The sequence below is a fragment of the Neoarius graeffei genome, chromosome 9 (genome assembly GCF_027579695.1).
Source record: "Neoarius graeffei isolate fNeoGra1 chromosome 9, fNeoGra1.pri, whole genome shotgun sequence".
Lineage (NCBI taxonomy): Eukaryota > Metazoa > Chordata > Actinopteri > Siluriformes > Ariidae > Neoarius > Neoarius graeffei.
Genome location: NC_083577.1, coordinates 23,055,541 through 23,081,452, shown reverse-complemented (window position 1 = coordinate 23,081,452; position 25,912 = coordinate 23,055,541). Strand labels below are relative to the sequence as shown.

Below are 25,912 nucleotides of genomic sequence, written 5' to 3'. Positions count from 1 at the left end.
TAGAAGGATAAAGCGGCTAGAGATAATGAGATGAGATGAGACTTATCGGCCTATTTGTTTTTTAGCCATGTTGAATTTAGTTCGTTTGGTCCATGGCAGGCGTCGCTTATCCGTGCGATCTTCGCAAGACTTGTGTGAGACTTCAAAACATTAAGTGTCAGCCAAGTGTCAGTGCTGCCATTTTGAAAACTGTTTTCCAAACGAAATATTGCATAAAAATGAGTTTGAATGACAATGACTGCCTACTTTCTTCAAACTTTCCTGATTGCTATCAAAACAAACAAAACTTCCGGCTTGATTACATCAGTATTCCAAAGAGGGTGCGCGCGTCTTTTGACAGCCCGTGTCCGAAATCGCTCCCTACTCACTAACACAGGGCACTATATAGTGGGGACGCCATTTTGTAGTGTTGTCCGAAACCCTAGTGAGGATTATTTACACCCTATATAGTGCACTCAAAGTATCCCACAACGCATCACAAAAAGTAGCGTACAACGATGGTCACTAACCAAAGCAATATATCCCATCATGCATTGCGGTCGCACTGAAAGAAATCAAATTAAAAGCCTCAAATTTGATTGAATAAAAGGCAGCAGCAAAGAAGAAAGTATTCAGCCTTGATTTAAAAGAACTGAAAGATGCAGACACTTTGTATTGATTAATGTGGGAAATGCGCTCAGTAGAATATGGATTTATGACAAAAATACATGCACATATTTATTATTTTGAAAACCCACCAGCCGACTGACCTGGCACGTTTTAATAGTGCGACAGTAATGACGTAAACACCAGCGCGACGGAGTAGTGTCCGAAAGTGTTTTTTTCATTTTAACAATGAGCTCACTATATAGTCCTCTATATAGTAATTCCCTATATAGGGAGTAGTGAACGAGTGACCGATTTCGGACACGTGGTTTGATTTCCGCTGTACATTTTACTTCCGTCCTATGATGTCTTGCACAAGTCTCAACGAATCTCGTTTACGGCCATTGTTTTGACATATGGACGGATGTATTACATACTGTAGCATGTTTCAGGGTGTTTTCACACTTGGTCCCTTTCAGCCATCTAACCGAACTCAGATCGATGACTCAGCATTTTTTGTGCATATGTGAACACTCCAACCGTACCCAGACCCCTTTAAAGCGAACCGAACTGAGACCACCTCAGGAGGTGGTCTCAGTACGGTTCGCTAAAAATCAACGGTACGGTTCGCCTAATCTGCGCATTGTGAACAAAAAGCGCACCGGGCTCACTTCGCCTTTTTCACTGTAGTTTAACCTTCTTCGTTTGCCGTAGTTGGTCACGTGACTGTAGCAGGGAAACTCAACTTCCTTTTGGAACTTACCACAGCCGCTTTACAGTTCTCTGAACTTACTGACTGACGAGTCGGCCACAATAATATAACTATATTATAAATAAATAAATAAATAAATAAATTTATTTTCCTTAATCCGCACTATTTTGATCAAAGAATACAGCAGGGCAAGCATGGCAGCAGACATTTTGATTCAAGAGAAAATTACCCAGAATTCCGTGCACTGGGGGTCTGAGGGCTCTCGAGGACCTGGTGTGAACAGAAAGAGGACTGAGGCCCCATCAAAGCTTAACTGGACCAGGAAGAGAACCCAGTCCTCTTTGTAATAAATTCACAGTGTGAACACAAAAAGAACTGAGTTCTTTTTCTGTTGGTCCACTTTTTGGTCCACTTAAAGAGGACTGAGTCTGGTTCCTTTAAAGGGGACCAGGTGTGAAAACACCCTCAAAAACACTCCACTTGCTATAGCAGTGACAAAACAGCTATCAAAAATGCATTCCTATAGTTCATAAAATGAGATAAATAGAATTTTGACAAAAAAAAATTGCCTTCAGTTCTCCTTTAAGTACTACAACATTCCAGTCCAGTACTCCAGTTCATCCTAAAGCTGTTCAATGGGGTTAAGGTCAGTACTCTCAAACAGGACGCTCGAGTTCTTCCAAGCCAACCTTTTCTTTATGGACCATGCTGGAACAGGTTTGGGCCTCTTAGGGTGTTTTCACACCTGGTCCCCTTTAAAGGAACCAGACTCAGTCCTCTTTAAGTGGACCAAAAAGTGGACCAACAGAAAAAGAACTCAGTTCTTTTTGTGTTCGCACTGTGAATTTATTACAAAGAGGACTGGGTTCTCTTTCTGGTCCAGTTAAGCTTTGATGGGGCCTCAGTCCTCTTTCTGTTCACACCAGGTCCTCTAGAGACCTCAGACCCCCAGTGCACGGAATTCTGGGTAATTTTCTCTTGAATCAAAACGTCTGCTGCCATGCTTGCCCTGCTGTATTCTTTGATCAAAATAGTGCGGATTAAGGAAAATGTATTCCAGCGGCTGTGGTAAGTTCCAAAAGGAAGTTGAGTTTCCCTGCTACAGTCACGTGACCAACTACGGCAAACGAAGAAGGTTAAACTACAGTGAAAGGCGAAGTGAACCCAGTGCACTTTTTGTTCACAATGCGCAGATTAGGCGAACCGTACCGTTGATTTTTAGCGAACCGTACTGAGACCACCTCCTGAGGTGGTCTCAGTTCGGTTCGCTTTAAAGGAACAGTCCACCGTATTTCCATAATGAAATATGCTCTTACCTGAATTGAGACGAGCTGCTCCGTACCTATCCGAGCTTTGCGCGACCTCCCAGTCAGTCAGACGCAGTCAGATGCGCTGTCACTCCTGTTAGCAATGTAGCTAGGCTCAGCATGGCCAACGGTATTTTTTGGGGCCGTAGTTAGATGCGACCAAACTCTTCCACGTTTTTCCTGTTTACATAGGTTTATATGACCAGTGACATGAAACAAGTTCAGTTACACAAATTGAACCGTAGCGATTTTCTATGCTATGGAAAGTCCACACTATAATGACAGGCGTACTAACACCTTCTGCGCGCTTCGGCAGCGCATTGATATCTGAGCTCCGTATCAATGCGCTGCCGAAGCGCGCAGAAGGTGTTAGTACGCCTGTCATTATAGTGCGGACTTTCCATAGCATAGAAAATCGCTACGGTTCAATTTGTGTAACTGAACTTGTTTCATGTCACTGGTCATATAAACCTATGTAAACAGGAAAAACGTGGAAGAGTTTGGTCGCATCTAACTACGGCCCCCAAAAATACCGTTGGCCATACTGAGCCTAGCTACATTGCTAACAGGAGTGACAGCGCGTCTGACTGCGTCTGACTGACTGGGAGGTCGCGCAAAGCTCGGATAGGTACGGAGCAGCTCGTCTCAATTCAGGTAAGAGCATATTTCATTATGGAAGTACGGTTGACTGTTCCTTTAAAGGGGTCTGGGTACGGTTGGAGTGTTCACATATGCGCAAAAAATGCTGAGTCATCGATCTGAGTTCGGTTAGATGGCTGAAAGGGACCAAGTGTGAAAACACCCTTAGTTCCAGTGAATAGAAATCTTAATGCTATGGTACACAGAAACATTTGACACAATTGTGTGCGTCCAACTTCATGGTAACAGTTTGGGGAAGTACTACATATGGATGTGACGGTCAGGTGTTTGTGTGTGTGTGATGAGTATATCGGGGAGATGTTCCTGATAGGGCTGGGTATCACAGTCAATTTCCTAGATTGATTCGATTTCGATTCTTAGGGTTTTAAATTGATTAATCACGATTCGATTCGATCTGAATCAATTCAATCTGCTCTTAACTAATGAAACTCCATACAATACGTTGCAAAATATACGTCTTTATTTTGTAAATTTGACAGTTCACACGTAACTGTAAACAAAACTGTCTTATCTTCCTGTAATTAAAAAAGTGCAAATGTAAAAAGTGCAAATGTACGTTGCAGCAAATTGTATCGTTTAAGTGAAAAAATATTCACAAAAAATATTAACAAAAGTATTAATATTAACAAAACGAAGACAGTAAACTTAAACTGTCACACTTAGGACTGCGTTGACAGCGATGTTCAGGTGTCACACGTGACTGCGACTCTGTTTGCTGACTGCATTTTCATTCGTATCGCGTCTTTCACAGATGTATGCATCATGGGTATCACAGTTTCAGTCAGATGTTTACGTTGCACCAAGTTCGAGTACCTGAATGAGCTGCCTGAATCCTTCATTTTCCACTACCGAGTATGGGCATAAATCTCTGCAAGCAAAAGTTGCGATGGCCTCTGTTATCTTTATCGCCCGCGGAGACTCTGATGGTAATGCTAGCAGGTCCTTCAGTTTCTTTTGTTTTGCTCCGGGCGGCTTGTTGTCGGAAGCTAAGGTTAGCGTAGTGTGGTACCTTGTCAGGTGGTTTCTGAGGTTTGTAGTATTCCTACAATAACTGAGCTCTGCTTGGCATATCTTGCAAACTACCTTGGTTTTATCAAGCTCTTCGTCCTTTGTCGTTTTAAATTTGAAATGATTCCACATGTCAGATTTCATTTGAGACGGCTTGCCGAGCGGTGTTTTCTCTGCCTCAGCCATGGCTCTGGCCTCAGCCATTTTGTGCGCGTGCTTGAACGTCACGACGTACGACTGCGCAGCTGCGTCATCACGCACGAGATGGCTGAGGGAGGAAAATCACACAACACACGAGATTGTCTCATCTCATTCTCTCTAGCCGCTTTATCCTGTTCTACAGGGTTGCAGGCAAGCTGGAGCCTATCCCAGCTGACTATGGGCGAAAGGCGGGGTACACCCTGGACAAGTCGCCAGGTCATCACAGGACTGACACATAGACACAGACAACCATTCACACTCACATTCACACCTACGGTCAATTTAGAGTCACCAGTTAACCTAACCTGCATGTCTTTGGACTGTGGGGGAAACCGGAGCACCCGGAGGAAACCCACGCGGACACGGGGAGAACATGCAAACTCCACACAGAAAGGCCCTCGCCAGCCACGGGGCTCGAACCCGGACCTTCTTGCTATGAGGCGACAGTGCTAACCACTACACCACCGTGCCGCCACACAAGATTGTGTTGTGGGGGGGGGGAAAAGAAAAAAAAAAAAAACTCGATCTCATGCCCTGTGAATAGATAGTGCGAAATTTAAATGAAATCGATCCAAAATCGATTAAATCGATTTTTTTTTTACCCAGCCCTAGTTCCTGAGCTGCTGTGCGTCATCCTGAAATTTCTGTAATACTAATTAGTGCAGTGTCAGATCTGGCAGGAAATGTGCATGCAGTCATACAACATACAGTTTTCAGGTTAAAACTATAATGATTTTCCTGTTTTCACAGTTATACTCTGTGACTATATAGGACTCAGTTACAGAAGTGAGTTATTTATAATCACACTGTCTGTTATCACCCAGATCAGGATGGGTTCCCTTTTGAGTTTGGTTCCTCTCGGTTTCTTCCTCATGTCGTCTGAGGGAGTTTTTCCCTGGCACGGTCACCGCAGAGAATAAATTAGGGATAAAATTAGCTCATGTTTAAAGCCTTTAATTTTCTGTAAAGCTGTTTTGTGACAATGTCTTTTGTTAAAAGCGCTATACAAACTTAACAGCTCAAACATCATTACGCCCCAACTTGAGGCATAAAATAAGTCTGGATCCACACTGATGGGCAGGACACACAGCCAACCAGGTGAGTGTAACAAAAAATAAAAATAAAAATAAAAAAATAAACCCAAGGAAAAAAAAAAGTTTTCAGGATTGACAGAGTTTTAGGCTTTTTTTTTTTTGCTAGACAGGTAAGACATTTACCTGTTCTCGAATTTGATAGGAAGTTAGTTTGTATCAGAGAAACTCTAAGGGCGTATTCACACCTACGTTGTTTGGTCCAGACCAAACGACCAAACGAACCAAATTTCCCTTGGTCCGGACCTTTTGGGTTGGTCTGAATACAAACCATCGAACTCTGGTCCGGACCAAACAAGCGGACCGAGACCGAGCTGCAAGGTCGGACTCGGTCCAGACCAAAGGAACCCTGGTGCGGATCTTTTGGAGGTGTGAAAGCAGACTGGACCTAATCCGACAGTTTTGCTTTTTTGTACCTTGGGAGCTTCCGTCGTTTGTCGAGCATTATGGGAAACAGAGTCTTGACACTCCACCGCAAAGTGCAAACACTGTTTTGGTTGTCAAGGGAACCTTACAACAGTCGTTCAGTCATTCAGGCTAGACTACAGAGTACAAAAAATGAGTAGGGGGCAAACGTGGGCCGAGGAAGAAACGCGTACCCTTGTGGATATATGGGCAGATGTCCACATATCTGAGCTTTTGGAGAGAACACGCAAAAATGCCGACGTGTTTGCTGTATTCAGTGAGAAAATGAAGGAGAAGGGGTTCACACGCTCCCCAGAACAATGTCGGCTAAAAGTGAAGAAACTCCGTCAGACCTACATTAAAATCAGGGACATTCTTTCAAAAAGTGGCGGTACTAACGACGCAAAAAAGAAATTCATCTATTGCGTGAAGAGCCAGAACTGTCACAACATGATGTGCGCTCATCAGCGCTATCCTCCGTGACTACTTTTGAACTTAACGCTTTGTGCGCGTGTCGTCTCTGACCAATAGCTGAATGACCTCAGGGCGCGTGGCTTTGTTGACAGATTTTGGTCCGCTTACTAAAATGTACAGTGTGAAAGCGAACCGCACCAAAATGAAAAAATAAAAAAAAACATTTGGTTCGGACCAAAGCAAGTGAACTATCGAACTATCCTGGTCTGAATACACCCTAAGTTTCTCAAATGATTCGACCCTCTGATGCCATTGTGGCACAAACTAACCAGGGGACGCTATATGAAAGGACCATGTGTCATGGTTTTGTTCTCGACACTATATACGAGGTGTGTCAGAAAAGTAACAGGACTTAGTGTGCTGTGTGAGCTATGAGTGGGGTAGGGATTAGTGGGTTGCGTCACCGTGTGAAGTAATATCCGGGGAGTATATAACTGTGATCTCAGCTCTCTGCAGCCACTTTATGTTTTTTCACATGCTTTTGTTAACAGCTCCTCAATTTTAGGCTGCCAAGTGGTGGGCACAGAGCAACGAACCAACCTGAAGTTTCTGGTGCGGCCAGAAGCACTCGGACTACTGCGGCAAGTGTACGGAGATGAGGTCATGCTCACAGGTTTTCGAGTGGCACAAGAGGTTCAAAGAGGGATGCGAGGACATGGAAGACGACCCAGGGCTCGAAATTAACTTTTTTTCTTTGTGTCCCCCAGTGGTCCCGATTTCTGTGTTGTATTGTCCCGAATGGAAGCAATAGTGTCCCCATTTTTTTCCTCTCTGAAATAACCAGTGGTTAATATTATCATATGAAGTCTCATCTCATCTCATTATCTCTAGCCGCTTTATCCTGCCCTACAGGGTCGCAGGCAAGCCGGAGCCCATCCCAGCTGACCACGGGCGAAAGGCGGGGTACACCCTGGACAAGTCGCCAGGTCATCACAGGGCTGACACATAGACACAGACAACCATTCACACTCACATTCACACCTACGGTCAATTTAGAGTCACCAGTTAACCTAACCTGCATGTCTTTGGACTGTGGGGGAAACCGGAGCACCCGGAGGAAACCCACGCGGACACGGGGAGAACATGCAAACTCCACACAGAAAGGCCCTCGCCAGCCCCGGGGCTCGAACCCGGACCTTCTTGCTGTGAGGCGACAGCGCTAACCACTACACCACCGTGCCGCCCATCATATGAAGTTACTATTATATTTGTAACTATGCGATTTTGAACCCTTTATATCATTTTTACAATAAGTCACAAGACACAAGCGACACATGTCCTATACATCATCTACTTCAAAATTACAGTTATTGCATTTTCAGTTTATTAAACTTTGGCGATCTCACTGTATGAATAGATACCCGTTTATTTAAAGGGGCCAACTAGCTCATTCAGAAAATGTTTCAACTCCCTACATCTGCAGTACACTTTAGTTGAAAATAAGACCCCTTTTATGTTCATTTAATCTACTTATACCTTGAATATCTGTTGGGACTTATAAGGCCAACTTATAATTTTCACCATTACCGTTATCCATTTTTATGAACTTTCCGTTATCCATTACCGTTATCCATTTTTATGAACTTTCCGTTATCCATTACCGTTATCCATTTTTATGAACTTTCCGTTATCCATTTTATGAACTTTCCGTTATCCATTTTATGAACTTTCGCTGCCGGGTGCAAACGTTAGCACCATCAGCATAGTGCCAGGTCCGAGCCTAGTTGTGCTGCTGACTGACTAAACTTTCTGAACTAGAAAGACACCAAGAAAACTCACTTATTCTGTTGAACGGTATCTTCCGTCAATATCATCCACATCATTCCTGTTGTATTTTATAACGTGTCTAACAGTGTTCATTAAGTTCATTCAGTTGCTAGCGTTGCCTGCAGACCAGGCGATGACACTTTGGATCCTGAAGGTCCCGGAGACGTTATGTCTGGGCTTTCAGTTTCTTCCCCGCGGTCGGTCCGCTTCAACCACTTAAGCATTTTTGTTCTGGCAAGAGTCGGCGCAGCGTGTGCGGTAGCAATTCCATTCCAAGTCCATATAATGCGGACTCCGGCCGAAGATTCTAGAACAGAATGCGCTGCTCTGTAGCCTATGGATGCAGGTGCATCGAAAGTGTAGCTACTATGTATTTTTCGCTGTTAACGTTTTAAAATTAAAATTGACAAATTAGGTGAATGTCTACGTATGTGTTACGGCCTTGTAAATAATATTAATGTAGAACTTTTTTTCTAGATCTATTTTTTTCCATTGTCCCGGGATTGTCCCAGATATGATAATTTTGTGTCCCGATGACATTTTTTATGGTCCCCGGGACGCCGGGACACCGTTAGTTTCGAGCGCTGAGACGACCCCAGGAGCGGAAGGCCTTCAACGAGCAGGACTGAGGCCAACGTTGAGCATATGAGGCAGGTGGTGCATGGCGATCATTGGTTGACTGTTCGACCGATCGCAAGTGAGCTGGGCATGAACCGCAACAGCATCTGGCAGATCATCACCGAAGATTTGGGCATGCGGAAGATCTGCGTGAAGATGGTGCCGAACAACGACCAGGAGTTGCCGTGCATGCAGGTGTGTCAGGACATCCTCGAGCGTCTTGAAACCGAACCAGACTTGCTTGGGAGAGTCACCGGTGATGAGTCATGGATCTTTGAGTACGACCCGGAGACCAAGCGCCAGAGCCTTCAGTGGAAAAGTCCGGAGTCGCTGAGGCCAAAGAAAGCAAGACAGTCGAAGTCCAAAGTCAAACTCATGTTGATCGCATTCTTCGATGTAAGGAGCATTGTCCACATAGAGTTCTTGCCACAGGGCCAGACGGTCAACCAGCATGTCTACAAAGGGATCCTGCAGTGTTTGCTTAGTTCAGTGCACGAGAATGCACTTTCAGTGGCGAGAGTTGTGGCAGGACAACTCATAGCTGCTTCACCACGACAACGCACCGGCTCACAACACCCTGAGCATCCGGCAGTTCCTTGCCGAGAAGAACATTGCTGTGCTGGAGCAACCTCCCAACTCACCCGACCTGGCTCCGTGTGATTTTTTTTCCTTTTCCCCAAGCTCGAAGGGGTCATCAAGGGGACCCATTTTCCGGACATGGAAGCCACCAAGAGGGCCGTGACAACGGAGCTGCATGGAATCCCAGGAGAATCCTTCCAGGAGTGCATGGAGGCATGGTGGAGAAGGATGGGAAAGTGCATTAGACTCGAGGGGGATTATTTCGAAGGGGAAAACTTGCAGTTTGGATTTGACAAATTTTTTTTGTGACCCCAGTCGTGTTTCTTTTCTGTCACACCTCGTAGCAGCTAGAGTTAGACAGCTAGCTGTATAGAACAACCACAAAGGTTGCAGAATCATGAGGAAAGCCCCTGCAGTCACACCACCATGAGATAAATGACAGATAGTCAAAGAAGAATGCAGCACCAACTTCAAATTTCACGGGTTAGACCAACTGTACTGTATATGTGTCATAAGTAAACCTTTTTTTTTTCTTCTTTCAGTCCAACTGACTGTCATTTTGTAAAAAAAAAAATATTGTGCTTTATGAATGTGTATTTTTTTGTCATCTCATACCTCCTGGAGAGGTTGTAGATATTAGCAAAATTAATTGTCATAAAGAGAAAGATGGACACCACGTTGTTGAAAAACACTTTCTATTATATTACCACTGAATTACACAGTGATACACTTGTGTTCAAAATAATAGCAGTCCAACACGACTAACCAGATCAATCACTGTTTTTGGTGGAAATTATATTACTACATGGCAAATAATTTACCAGTAGGTGTAGTAGAGTCATAGAAAACCAACAGACCCAACATTCATGATATGCATGCTCCCGAGTCTGTGTAATCGAATAATTAAGTGAAAGGGACGTGTTCAAAATAATAGCAGTGTGGAGTTTAATTAGTGAGGTCATTCATTCTGTGAAAAAACAGATGTCAGTCAGGTGGCCCTAATTTAAGGATGAAGCCAGCACATGTTGTACATCCATTTCTCTCTGAAAACCTGAGAAACATGGGTCGTTCCAGACATTGTTCAGAAGAACAGCGTGCTTTGATTAAAACGTTGATTGGAGAGGTAAAACGTATACTGTAAAGAAGTGCAGAAAATGATGGGCTGCTCAGCTAAAATGATCTCCAGTGCTTTAAAATGGACAGCAAAGCCAGAGAGACGTGGAAGAAAACAGAAGACTACCATTCGAATGGATCGAAGAATAGCCAGAATGGCAAAGACTCAGCCAATGATCAGCTCCAGGGTGATCAAAGACGGTCTGAAGTTACCTGTGAGTACTGTGACAATTAGAAGACGCCTGTCTGAAGCTAATCTATCGGCAAGAAGCTCCCGCAAAGTTCCACTGTTAAAAAAAAGACGTGCTGAAGAGGATACAATTTGCCAAAGAACACACTGACTGGCCTAAAGAGAAATGGAAAAACATTTTGTGGACTGATGAAAGTAAAATTGTTCTTTTTGGGTCCAAGAGCCGCAGACAGTTTTTCAGACGACCCCCAAACACTGAATTCAAGCCACAGTACACTCTGAAGACAGTGAAGCATGGTGGTGCAAGCATCATGATATGGGGATGTTTCTCTTACTGTGGTGTTGGGCCCATTTATCGCATACCAGGGATCATGGATCAGTTTGCATATATCAAAATACTTGGAGGTCATGTTGCCTTATGCTGAAGAGGAAATGCCCTTGAAATGGGTGTTTCAACAAGACAACGACCCCAAACACACCAGTAAGCGAGCAGCATCAGGGTTCAAGACCAACAAAATGAAAGTCATGGAGTGGCCAGCCCAATCCCCGGACCTTAATCCGATAGAAAACTTGTGGGGTGACATCAAAAATGCTGTTTCTGAGGCAAAACCAAGAAAAGCAGAGGAATTGTGGAATGTTGTCAAATCATCCTGGGCTGGAATACCTGTTCACAGGTGCCAGAAGTTCTCAGAAACCGTGGTTATACAACTATTAGTTTAGTGATTCACGGGAATGGGCGGCACGGTGGTGTAGTGGTTAGCGCTGTCACCTCACAGCAAGAAGGTCCTGGGTTCGAGCCCCGGGGCCGGCGAGGGCCTTTCTGTGTGGAGTTTGCACGTTCTCCCCGTGTCCGCGTGGGTTTCCTCCGGGTGCTCCGGTTTCCCCCACAGTCCAAAGACATGCAGGTTAGGTTAACTGGCGACTCTAAATTGGCCGTAGGTGTGAATGTGAGTGTGAATGGTTGTCTGTGTCTATGTGTCGGCCCTGTGATGACCTGGCGACTTGTCCAGGGTGTACCCCGCCTTTCGCCCGTAGTCAGCTGGGATAGGCTCCAGCTTGCCTGCGACCCTGTAGAAGGATAAAGCGGCTAGAGATCATGAGATGAGATGAGATTCACGGGAATACTAAATCCTTAAGATTTTTTCAGTTTATACAGTAAATATTTGGAGTTTGTAATGAAAAATGCAGACACTGCTATTTTTTTGAACAGCCCAATGTTCATTTTTCTTCATTTTCTGTAAAGTAATTAAATATTCATACATTTTTCTTCATGTTTTGATGTAGAATATAATGTGCAGTGTTCCCAATGCATGGAAATAAAAACTATTATAAGGATTTTGAGCTGTACTCATGCTTTTAAACACACTGCTATTATTTTGAACACAACTGTATGTATAAATACAGGCAAAATGATTGAGATTCAAAGTAGTGTCCTCTTAAGCCTGATCTGAGATTCAGCAAGCTCTTCCGAAGCACATGTCCACAGTTTCCATGGGTACCGCCTTGCCGAGGAAAGGCATTTCCATGAGAGGATCTTCAGACAAATACCGGTGTGAAGGACTTGCACAAACATGCTTTTATTATTTCTTTACATGCTCTGTATCTGTATAGACAAGTTTCCTAGACACGGATTAAGCCTCTTGAACTTAGCAAGCAAGAAACACACAGATGTGCGTAAAGTTGTTGAAGTGAAAAACTCTACAAGTGCTTTGAAACCACTTGTTGCAAGTGAAGTGCATTACTGCAGACTCAAGTCATACACATCTATAGGACAATGGCAGATTGTCAAAGCACTGGAAGCAAAGAATCGTATTACAGTATACTGCCTGTTTAATACCTTTGGAAGGATATGAAACGAATATAGAGGATATAGACCATTCAGTAGCATAACAAAGCCTTTGAAGCCTAAAAGGCAAAAATACGGATATGGGTATTTATAACATAGCCGATAATAGGATAATGGAATCAGTGTTGTAGTCGAGTCCGAGTCCCCAGTGTTCAAGTCCGAATCAAGTCCAAGTCAGAAAAGAAAATTTCGAGTCGAGTCCGAGAACAAGACTCCAACCGCACCGTTTGACGATGGCTGTTGCTGCTTTTATGTGAAAGCGTCTCTGCTACTGTGTTGGACTAACGTTCCTGCTCGATGGCCCCATTTTAGTTAACAGGCTACAGATAAAAAGCTTGTTCATCGCTCAGCAAGCCCCGCCCACTATCAACAGGGCAAATAACATGAGAGGGTTAACACTAGCTAGTTCATCGCTCAGCAAGCCCCGCTATCAACACAGCAATGAACATAGCGTGTCACTTCCTTCTCTGGGTGGAGTCTTACCAAATGAAGATTGAAGTTCGAGGTCCTCTCCGTCGTCTCCTCGATAGTTCTTCTACATATGGAACACATACAGTAGCAGGGCATTTTTTCCCACTGCACGAGAAGTCTGTATAAGCAAAGCGGACAATCCTAGGGGCGTTCTCTCCAGGCGTTTTAGCACCATTAACGTTAGTTTGTTCCTGAACATGACGCATGAACAGGTGAATGTGCATTCTCTTGCACAAAATTAGCATAAAAATTAATGTAGATATAAATATCTTAGGGCGGCACGGTAGTGTAGTGGTTAGCGCTGTCGCCTCACAGCAAGAAGGTCCAGGTTCGAGCCCTGTGGCCGGCGAGGGCCTTTCTGTGTGGAGTTTGCATGTTCTCCCCGTGTCTGCGTGGGTTTCCTCCGGGTGCTCTGGTTTCCCCCACAGTCCAAAGACATGCAGGTTAGGTTAACTGGTGACTCTAAATTGACCGTAGGTGTGAATGTGAGTGTGAATGGTTGTCTGTGTCTATGTGTCAGCCCTGTGATGACCTGGCGACTTGTCCAGGGTGTACCCCGCCTTTCGCCCGTAGTCAGCTGGGATAGGCTCCAGCTTGCCTGCGACCCTGTAGAACAGGATAAAGCGGCTAGAGATAATGAGATGAGATGAGATAAATATCTTATGGCTAATTATTATGGCATGTTACAAAAAAATAAAGAAAAAAACCCCAAGTCCTCGTCTCCAATTTACGAGTCCAAATGCAGTTAACGCATGAGTCCGAGTCATCAGTGCTCAAGTCCAAGTCGAGTCACGAGTCCTTAAAATTAAGGCACGAGTCAGACTCGAGTACTACAAGTCTGAATAGAATAAACAAAGACTACTAAAATCAGACACATAGTAAACAAACAAATAAATCAAATATAATTTAACAGTTATTCCATGAAACTGAGTCGTATATGAGCTGATAGGTGATGAGGCTCGTAGCACCGAGTCGGCTATAAGCCATGTACGACAAGACTGAGTGGAATAACTGTTCTGTTCTATCCATATTCTCTAGATTTTGAGAAAGAGTATTTTTATTTTTTTGCAAATTCGATAAACAAAAACTTTATACAAAACATCTGACAAAATCATTTCCTCTTAAGTGGACTTCTTAAAAACCTATCACTGCACAAATTGACTTTAGTGTTTTGTTTTGTTTTTGTAGAAAGTGCCGTCTTGCTGTCGTGTCAAGGTATAGAATAACTTTAGATATTTATTTAATTCTTCCTTGGACATTTCAGTGAAGTAATTTTCAAACTTCTTTAAGCTTCTGAACTAGTCTTTATAAAAGAAAATTAAATAAATAACTAGAAAAGCACTCGGAGAGCGCAGACTTTCGCCAAGAATCCTTTAAAAAAAATCCGGGATCCAGAAGGTGATCCGGATCACCGCCAAAATTTAATGGATTGTTACTTGTGCCCAGTCGCACCTCTGGAAAAAAATTTCAGAGCAATCCGTTCATAACTTTTTCCGTAATGTTGCTAACAGACAAACCAACAAACAAACCAACGCTACCGAAAACATAACCTCCTTGGCGGAGGTAAAAAAAAAAAACACACACACAACAAATTTTAATGCTTAAAGATGAAGAGTTTAAACAAACTGGTGAAATGACAGTAGCGATTTGTAAAAAATGCGATAATTCTTACCATCAAAGAGTTTTATTCCATATTTTGTTGCTTTTTAAAAATATTTTGGGGGTTTTGTTTTTGAGTCAAGTTTTCATTTCGTCCTCAGTTGGTTCAGCAACACGCGCTGCCATTTTGTTTTTCTCTACTCACGGTATAGGAGCTGATAGCCGAGTAGCCGATCAGAGTGCACGATAGCTCATATCCAGTCAATGTGGATAGAATAAACAAATTACACACACACACACACACACACACACACACACACACACACACACACACACACACACAGTTGTGGTCAGAAGTTTACATACACTCATCATGGGCATGGATGTCATGGTAATTTTGGGCTGTTAATGATTTCCTTGATCTGTTGTTTTTCCAAGGTGGAATGATTGTACAGCATAAATCTTTGAAGCGCAGAATAATTTTTTTTTTCAGCTGAGAGAGAGAGAGAGAGAGAGAGAAGACAAGGCTAATCCAGTGCTAGGTTTAAGCACTAAATAAATAAACTGAAAACTGAAACTGAAGACACACTGAACACCCAAAAGGCTACCAAAACTTCATTACATGTTCTTCACACATATTTACAAGAGAAAAAACATACTTACCCTGTCCACACTAGGGATTTTGTACCGATACGAAACTACTTTCGTACCGCAACACCTGTCCACACTCGCAACTATACCGGTACTGTAGCGATATAACTGTATCGGTACGAAACCCACAAATGTATGGGTTTCGTACCGGGACAGTATCGGTACTGTAGCGCTTCGTTGTAGTGTGGACAGATGAAGCGGTTCTGTATCGATACAAATATAATGCGCAAGCGCAACAAACCTAGTCTGGCTAACGCAACTTCAAAGCTCTGCGAGCATTGGTCTGGCAAAGATATTAAGCCCAACCGTTTCCCAAAGTGCGTGGTTGACCCGCCTCCCTGAAATGCCTCAGTTTGCTACTGGTCGAAGCCAGAAAAGGCTGTGACGAAGCTTAAACCAATCACATCACTCTTTCCTCTGACGTATGTGACGCGACGGAAACTGCTTGAGTAACAGGAAGAAGATAAATACCTCCAGGGCTGCTCTTTGCTCTGTTTTCAATGAGAACTTCCCGTTGAATGCTTTCAATACAGCATCTACCGCTGTGTCAAAGGCTTGCCGCTGCTCCATGTTCGTAGTGAATGAAGCGCTTCCGGCATAGATTCTGTAAACAATCTATGGCTTCCGGTCGCAGTTCTACTACGTCAGTGCCTTGAACACGCCTCTACCCAGGGCTGTTGGAGATGCTCAAAGTTGATTGGCTCCTGATTTTTCGGGAGCTTGGAAGAGCTGGAGATAGCTTGCCTTGCCAGACTAAGTTCGCAACAGGCCCCCGTGTTGCGTCACACTTAGGATGGGCGGGCCCAGGCTACAACGAACCATTCCTACGTCTTCCGGGTTATTCATACAATACAATACAATACGCCCGTGCTTTCCAGCTGTAAATAAAACGTCAAAATGGCTCAAAACGACCGTGGAGCTACATGGAGCAAAGGGAGAGGGGGAGGGAGGGAGGGGGAAAGAGGGAGGAAGAAAGGAAGAAGAGGGGGAAAAGGGAGAGAAAGTGAGGGGAAGAGAAGGAAAGAGGGAGAAAGGGAGGGGGAGAAAGGGAGATTCATTTTCTTTGTTTCTTTCTCAACTGCCTCGTGCGTTTTATACGATTCGACTGAATAAACGACCACCAGAAATACAGACTGTACATTGACAACAAAAAGCGCACACACGTTGTTTCATCCGCCATATTCTCGGAAGGAAGTTACTCGGTAACCACGGAAACATTTCGCGCACGCGCATTTCAACTACCGTGAAAGAAAACCGCAAACGTTTCTCGCTAGTGTGGACAGATGCACTAAACTGTACCGGTATACTTTGTATCGATACAGTTATACCACTATCGTACCGGTATAAGTGTGAACACAGCAACTAATGGACATCAAAAAACTGGAAGAGAGACACATCGGAGACGTAAAACTTCCATGCTCGTGAGTGACCAAGTTTGTACACAAACATGGCCGTGAGGTTTGCGTCGTTAAAATTGGAAGATTGAGAGAATTTTGAAAGAGAGAGACGCGCTGAACACCCTAAAGGCTACCAAAACTTCACTGGATATTCTTCATACATATTTACAAGAAACAAGCAAACTGACATTGAAAAACTGGAAAAAGAGAGCAATAGCGGAAATTATGTCAAAGTTCTACTTGGAAGTGAGGAAAAGTGACAGAGACTTTTACAAGAGGACTTCATTCGTGGACTTCACTCAGCAAAGCCACTTTTGTTTTGAACAACTGCAATGTAACGATTAACTACGACCAAATGTAACTGTGAACTTGAATATCACTCGTATATAAGTTGGGTTGTTATTCAGGCTTTTTGGACTTGTACCATTTTTATTGTTAGAACTCTGATTTAGTACATGTACGGTACATTGGATTGACAGAACACTGAATTACATTTAATCAGAATCAGCATTGGGGCGGCACGGTGGTGTAGTGGTTAGCGCTGTCGCCTCACAGCAAGAAGGTCCGGGTTCGAGCCCCGTGGCCGGCGAGGGCCTTTCTGTGTGGAGTTTGCATGTTCTCCCCGTGTCCGCGTGGGTTTCCTCCGGGTGCTCCGGTTTCCCCCACAGTCCAAAGACATGCAGGTTAGGTTAACTGGTGACTCTAAATTGACCGTAGGTGTGAATGTGAGTGTGAATGGTTGTCTGTGTCTATGTGTCAGCCCTGTGATGACCTGGCGACTTGTCCAGGGTGTACCCCGCCTTTCGCCCGTAGTCAGCTGGGATAGGCTCCAGCTCGCCTGCGACCCTGTAGAACAGGATAAAGCGGCTACAGATAATGAGATGAGATGAGAATCAGCATTGCTAAGTTACCCCCCTGTTCTTAAGCTTTTGTAAAATCTAGAATTGTTCCATCACATGTGCATGTATAATAATAATAATAATAAATATTCTTTGTGGTATATCAGATATATTCCATTCAGCTACTTGTCTTCGACTCGTTCAGTATCATGCTAGCTGAATGGAATGTATATGATCTACTACTCAACGCCAGTCAATATTATTTAAATATCTCACTCAGATCTGTGATGTATTTTGTCTGAAAAATGCGAGTTTTTCTTCAACACGAGAAGATAAACTTCATATCTTCAAGCCAATGTGTGAGTTTCTTTTTATTATATCGACACATTCACAAACAAAAATTTCCCAAATTTAGCAAAACAATTCATCGATTTCCTCATGAGTGACATACATATATATGTATATATGTGTGTGTGTGTGTGTGTATATATATACACACAAGTTTTATTTACCAGCTAGGAGGTCCGTATGGTGAAATATCGTGACCAAGGTCTTGAAAGTACTGAGCGAGGCCCTCTGGGCCGAGGTCAGTATTCAAGGCCGAGGTCACGGTATTTCACCATACGGTCCGATCTTAAGCTGGTAAATAATATATTTATTTTTTTCTTTACCAAATTCTAACAGAAAACGAGAGCACCCGAAAGGGAAAACTGAACCGAGGCGAGCCGCCATTTTGAATCCTCATTCACGGCTGTAATGCAAATGGCTTCCTCCTCGGTATACAAGTGCACTTCCATGGCAGGAAAAAAAAAACCTACATTTTGCCGCCTATGTAGTCCCTTATTTATGCAAAATTGAGTCATTCGGGATTCAGCCATGTTTTTGCTCGGCGTCAGCAACAGTTAGAGGTTTTTAGCTTTCTCCTGAAATGTTTTCTCTTATTTCTTCTTCCTCAGGGTAGTAAAACTCACTTTCGCTGTGAACACTGTCGTTATCGCTATCCATGCTGTAAAATTAATGCTATTCTCCTGAGAAATGCTGGCAAAAATTTACAAGATTTTTGATAATCTTATAAATAAATCTTATAAAAATAAATAAATAAATAAATAAATGTTGACAAAAAATGCTACTATGTTTGTTGTTGTGAACGAGCGAGTCACCAGAGGTCCGTAACCGGGGTCCGTATCGTAGGATATGGACCTGCTTGCCAGCCAATCAGAGCGCAGGATTTGATGGAAACAGGACCACGAAAAAAAATAAAGAGATTCATGTCACGGTTTTGCTTCTCCATGTCCCAGATGGAGCTCGTATGAAAAACACGAGTGGTGTATTTCTCAGTAAAACACTCATGTCTCATCTCATCTCTCTAGCTGCTTTATCCTGTACAGGGTCGCAGGCAAGCTGGAGCCTATCCCAGCTGACTACAGGCGAAAGGCGGGGTACACCCTGGACAATTAAATTAAATGGACAAGTAATTAAAATTTTTTTTTAACGCCGGTTTTTCGACATTTTTTTCAGGTTCGTAAATCTAAAATCGAACTTGACATTTACGCATTCCCAGGGCTTTCCACTAAGGCTCATACTAGCCAGCCATGATAAATAAGTAGCCAGCCGGGGGGAGTAAACACAAAATAAACTCCTGTGCACGCAGTTCCCAGGGTTAAGTTTATTTTCCACAGACCATTTATTTATTCACTTTACTCAAATACAAAGTAAAATGGCAGTAAATCTTCTTTCTTTTCTTGCGTATTGCATCATGAGGCTTTCCTGGCTTGTAAATCTCTTATTTTCGGTGCATGACACATTCACGCAGCTGAGTGCGCGCGCACACCACATGTCGGGGTGCAGATGAGTTACTCTCCCTTGATCAACGGTTCAGTTTGACATTATTGTCAGTCCGTTAGATAAACATTTAATTTTATTAAAATTGAAAATTAATATTTAGAGCCTGTGGGCTACAAAAATAGTCATTAAAGTAGCCGGCTGGACTTAATTGTGTGGCCGGCAGCCGGCGCTTGTGGAAAGCCCTGTCGAATCAGCTCTGCGCATGCGCCGTGCGGCACAAAAAAATGGCAGCCACCATGAAGGAAGGAGATCCGGAGTTTTCAAACATTTGCTGAAATGTGAAATCGCAAAACGGTATTCTAGCGAACAACAAAATAGTAAAGATTCAGAAAAACAAATCATTCAGTGATCATTTTAATAGTGTAATTTCATCCGAACTAGGCCTAACGGTCGATTTAGAACTACAAAAAGTCCGTGTGTCGGACATTTTAAGTACCTTTGTAAAAGTTTTGCAAATGTTGCAGTCAGCATTTAAAATGCTAACTTCAAGTTTTTGTACAAGTTTCAGTTGATTTAACTGTCATATTTTATTAAATGTGTCTGCTTTTGTAATAAAAAAAAAGTACTGAAAGAAAAAGCAAACACAGCATTGCGATTTCTTATCCATCCATATATAATAAAAAATAAATAAATAAAATAAATAAATCCCTCCCTCCCGACTGAAATTTTTTTTGCCCACCCGGTGGACAGGAAACGGATTTTTTTTTAAGGATGGCCTTATATCTACATTAATTTTTATACTAATTTCATGCAAGAGAATGCACATTTACCTGTTCATATGTCATGTTCAGGAACAAACTAACGCTAATGGTGCTAAAATGCCTGGAGAGACGCCCCTAGGATTGTCCGCTTTGCTTATACAGACTTCTTGTGCAGTGGGAAAAAATGCACCGCTGTGTGTTCCATATGTAGAAGAACTATCAAGGAGACGACGGGGACGACCTCGAACTTCAATCGTCATTTGGCAAGACTTCACCCAGAGAAGGAAGTGACACGCTATGTTCATTGCTGTGTTGATAGCGAGGCTTGCTAAGCGATGAACTAGCTAGTGTTAACCCTCTCTCATGTTATTTGCCCTGTTGATAGTGGGCGGGGCTTGCTGAGCGATGAACAAGCTTTTTATCTGTAGCCTGTTAACTAAAACGGGGCAGTCAAGCAGGAACGTTAGTCCAGCACAGTCGCAGAGACGCTTTCACATAAAGGCAGCAACAACCACCGTCAAATGGCGCGATTGGAGTCTTGTTCTCAGCCTTGACTCGGATCAATGGTGGACTCGACTCAAACTTGAACGCTGGGCACTCGAGACTGGACTCGGACTCGAGGTTTAGTGACTCAACTACAACACTGGCATTGAGAAAACTACTACTCAGATTTGCAAATGATGTGTGTGAGTGGATAAAATGATCCACGACCCCAGCTGAAGCACTGACCAAGCACTCCATACTGACACAATGGAGCCCAACTGAACTGGGCGACGATCATTAACAGGAGTATTATTAGTATTAATAACAGCAGTAGTATGACTAGTACAGACAAAACATCACTTTCATTCAATTTCGTTACAACCTGTTCTCTTTCAAAGAGCAAAATGACAGCGGTGCTTTGCTTTTAAACATAAACTTCACTTAGGACCACTGTTGGAGTCGAGTCACTAAACCTCGGGTCCGAGTCCAGTCTCGAGTCCCCAGTGTTCAAGTCCAAGTGATTAAAAAAAAAAAAAAATTCATTCTCATCTCATCATCTCTAGCCGCTTTATCCTGTTCTACAGGGTTGCAGGCAAGCTGGAGCCTATCCCAGCTGACTACGGGCGAAAGGCGGGGTACACCCTGGACAAGTCGCCAGGTCATCACAGGGCTGACACATAGACACAGACAACCATTCACACTTACATTCACACCTACGGTCAATTTATGGCCCTTTTCCACTACCCTTTTTCAGCTCACTTCAGCTCGCTTCAGCCCAACACGGCTCGCGTTTCGACTACCAAAAACCAGCACGACTCAGCTCGTTTCAGCCCTGCTTAGCCCCTAAAACTCGCACGGTTTTGCAGTGGGGCTGAAGCGAGCCAAGCCGTGCCGAGTGAGGTTGGGGGCGTGAGCAGACACTCCCCTGTGCACTGATTGGTGAGGAGGCGTGTTCTCACATGCCCACACACGCCCCGCGAGCGCGCTGGGATCTGTAAACACCGCAAACCCGGAAGGAGAAGAATTACGAATTACGAGAATTTCTGAAGCCTTATGCGCCTCGCCTCATCTATACGCTCTTGCCAGTATCTGTTGGCGTTGTCGGTGACAACAAGCCACAGAACCAAGACCAGCAACACTAACGACTCCATGTCCTCCATGTTTATTGTTTACTCTCCGGGTCGTGAGACTACCGCTTAAAAGCTCACTGAATCAGTGACATACAGAGCATCGTGGACGAGTTCGCGGAGCGCAAGGCTCGTCGTATGCCCTTCAAATAATGCGCGCAGTAGGCTATTGATGTTTTATTATGAGCCATGTACAGTATGTCACCTAATGTTTTCTTGTTTCTGAGTTACATGTTCGTTTGAAGGACTTAATGTACAAAATAACATAGTTGCACCCCGGAGTGTTGAAATTGGTAAACACAGTGCATTCAGTGAGGTTTGCACCGCCCTCCTTTTATTTCTGACTCTTCCTGTCACCGTTGCAACCTCTGAGCGCTCATTCGTATGCCCTTCAAATAATGTGCGCAGTATAGGCTATTGATGTTTTATTATGAGCCATGTACAGTATCCTAATGTTTTTTGTTTCTGAGTTACATGTTCGTTTGAAGGACTTGATGTACTAAATAACATAGTTGCACCCGGTAGTGTTGAAATTGGTAAACACCGCAGTTGCGGACATTTTGTAGCCTAAAATGATGTTATGATAAGCTTTAATAAAGGGCCCGGTCATTTGCCCCGCCCCCGGCCCGGCTCTGACTTGTTCCGCCACTGTCACTGATGTCACTGTTTGCGCTGCTTAACGACATCACCTGACGTCCACCCACTTTCGCTAACTCCACCCAATGTGTCCACCCACTTCCAGCCAGCACGGTTCAGCGCGGTTGTAGTCGAAATGCAACTCCAACAGCCCCGCTCAGCCCGACTCAGCTCGACTCGGCACGGCACGGCTCAGCCGCGTTTGTATTGGAAAAGCGGCAATAGAGTCACCAGTTAACCTAACCTGCATGTCTTTGGACTGTGGGGGAAACCGGAGCAAACCCACGCGGACACGGGGAGAACATGCAAACTCCACACAGAAAGGCCCTCGCTGGCCACGGGGCTCGAACCCGGACCTTCTTGCTGTGAGGCGACAGCGCTAACCACTACACCACCGTGCCACCCTAGATATAAATATCTTATGCCAAATTATGATGCCATGTTACAAAAAAAAAGAAAGAAAGAAATCAGTCTCCTTGTTTCCAATTTACAAGTCCGAATGCAGATAATGCACGAGTCCGAGTCATCAGTGCTCGAGTCCAAGTCAAGTCACGAGTCCTTAAAATTCGGGTATGAGTCAGACTCGAGTACTACAAGCTTGCTTGGGACTGACTGAAAGTGGCAAAAAGGCTCTTTTGTGATGCTTGGAAACAAAGCTCAGCCTTACAGACGGACATTTACTCGACATTTGAACATTAAGAACATTTCCACGCTGTTTATGACCTGAACTCATGAAAAGTTCAGCGGAGTGAGTAGATCTGATTTCTAATGAAATGTAAAGAGAGAGAGAGAGATACACTGCAGCCTGAGCGAATGGTTAAATGGCAGGAAAACACAGAGGAAATGCCTATGTGATGTGTTCCTGAAAACTCTCCTCTCGTGCCATCACACAGTTAGTCACACACGGGTCAATCACTCTGACCTGCTGAAAAGATTTCCACCTCTCCAGAGAGCAAAACAAAGCACAGCCAAAAAAGTACAAAGCAAAACCAAAATATTCACATTTATGGCGTATTCACACCTACGTTGTTTGGTCCGGACCAAACGAACCAAATTTCCCTTGGTCCGGACCTTTTGGGTTGGTCTGAATACAAACCACCGAACTCTGGTCCGGACCAAACAAGCGGACCGAGACCGAGCTGCAAGGTCGGACTCGGTCCGGACTAAAGGAACCCTGGTGCGGATCTTTTGGAGGTGTGAAAGCAGACCGGACCTAATCCGACAGTTTTGCTTTTTTGTACCTCGGGAGCTTCCATCGTTTGTCGAGCATTATGGGAAACAGAGTCTTGACACTCCACCGCAAAGTGCAAACACTGTTTCGGTTGTCAAGGGAACCTTACAACAGTCATTCAGTCATTCAGGCTAGACTACAGAGTACAAAAAATGAGTAGGGGGCAAACATGGGCCGAGGAAGAAACGCGTACCCTTGTGGATATATGGGCAGATGTCCACATATCTGAGCTTTTGGAGAGAACACGCAAAAATGCCGACGTGTTTGCTGTATTCAGTGAGAAAATGAAGGAGAAGGGGTTCACGCGCTCCCCAGAACAATGTCGGCTAAAAGTGAAGAAACTCCGTCAGACCTACATTAAAATCAGGGACGTTCTTTCAAAAAGTGGTGGTACTAGCGACGCAAAAAAGAAATTCATCTATTGCGTGAAGAGCCAGAACTGTCACAACATGATGTGCGCTCATCAGCGCTATCCTCCGTAGCCGCCTTGCCCTTTGTCGTCGTCGATAAATTACTTGTACAACAGCATAGTAATCGCACAATTGTGAAAACAGTAAAAACTGGAAAAAAAAAACATATAGCTTTGATGACATTAAAAAGAATAACAGCACGGAAAGCCTCCATGACTACTTTTGAACTTAACGCTTTGTGCGCGTGTCGTCTCTGACCAATAGCTGAACGACCTCAGGGCGCGTGGCTTTGTTGACAGATTTTGGTCCGCTTACTAAAATGCACAGTGTGAAAGCGAACCGCACCAAAATGAAAAAATAAAAAAAAAACATTTGGTTCGGACCAAAGCAAGTGAACTATCGAACGATCCTGGTCTGAATACACCCTTAAACGCATTTCATCTGCTTTACTGGGCAAAATATGGCGAAGGTAAATGTACTATGTTTTGTTCATGTTCTTTATATGCAAGTGTGATCCAAGCAGGTGCAAATATTACAAGTCACTGTCAACTTCTTTCTCTTTGAAGCGCATAGATGACGTTTAACTACAAAGTCACGCTATTTGCCAAAGTAGCCGGATATGGATTGTGGAGATTTGCAAGAAGAACTAGATAGAACTCGACGCCAACGGCGTTGATGGGGATGCCTCCACCTGGTAGACTACACGCCTTATTAAGTTGCCATTTGGGGATGGACATTTGACCTCACAGTAATCTTGACCTGTGACCTTTTAACCTCAAAATCTAATCAGTTCATGTTTGTCCCCAAATGCACAAATGGTGAAAGTTTGGTGAAATTCCTTTCATTTGCCTTGGAGACATTGTGTTCACAAGGTTCTCGGACAGACATTTGACCTCACAGTGACCTTGACCTTAGACCTTTTGATCTCAAAATCTAATCATTTCATCTTTGTCCCAAAGTGCACAAATGGTGAAGTTTGGTGAAATTCCTTTCATTAGCCGTTGAGATATGGTGTTCACAAAGTTTGGGGATGGACATTTGACCTCTCCTACCCCTTTCCCACCAAATCAGTTCCAGGGCTGGTTCGGGGCCAGTGCTGGTGCTGGTTCACAACTCGTTCAACTTGCGAGCCAGCTGAGAACCAGTTTGCTTTTCCATAGCTCACGGTGCTAAGGGAAGCCACGTCATTACATCGCTGTATACGTCAGCTACGTCGCTACGTTTGCATAAACCTTGGCGCGAATATCGAAGCAAAAACAACATGGAAGAAGCAGCAGCAACAACAACAACAATAATAATAATAATAATAATGGATGACTTCGCGTTTGTACAGCTGCTGCTTCTCGTCGCTTAAAAATGGCGATCTTTCGCGGTCTTGTTATTGTTGTTGGTCTTAACAACTCCGCCCCCCCCCGCTGATGTAAGCGGTTCTTTCCTCTGGCCCAGCAGAGAGTTGGTGCTAGCCTGGAACCGTTTTTTCTGGCCCCAGAGCCAGTTCTTTGTCAGTGGAAACAGAAAACCAGGTTCCAAACTAAGCACTGGCCCCGAACCAGCCCTGGAACTGCTTTGGTGGAAAAGGGGCATCCGTAATCTTGACCTGTGACCTTTTAACCTCAAAATCTAATCAGTTCATGTTTGTCCCCAAATGCACAAATGGTGAAAGTTTGGTGAAATTCCTTTCATTTGCCTTGGAGACATTGTGTTCACAAGGTTTCGGGATGGACGCACGCACGCATGCACGGACGCACGTACGGACAGACGGACAACCCGAAAACATAATGCCTCCTGCACCTTAAGGTGGTGGAGGCATAAAAACGACTCATGGATACCCGTTCAAAACTGCAAGTACCATAATTTCACTTTTTACTCGAGTTTCTCTGGTTTTTCTCCATCATAGCCATGCTACCAACACCACGTTAACGTTGACATCAAGACAAGCATACACTGATCAGCCATAACATTAAAA

At 43.9% G+C, this 25,912-nt stretch overlaps 1 protein-coding gene across 4 annotated transcripts in view; it reads right to left on the bottom strand.

The window, feature by feature from the left end:
- The window catches only part of sh3bp4 (SH3-domain binding protein 4), a 70,807-nt gene that overhangs the window by 40,214 nt on the left and 4,681 nt on the right, over positions 1–25,912 (bottom strand). The window contains exon 1 of one of the 4 annotated variants that reach the window (XM_060929201.1): positions 13,040–13,300. The exons of the other annotated variants lie outside the window; for them this stretch is intronic. The gene's annotated coding sequence lies outside the window, so the exon portion shown is untranslated. Of the gene's footprint in view, positions 1–13,039; positions 13,301–25,912 lie in introns of those variants that run through there. 4 annotated transcript variants of the gene reach the window in all.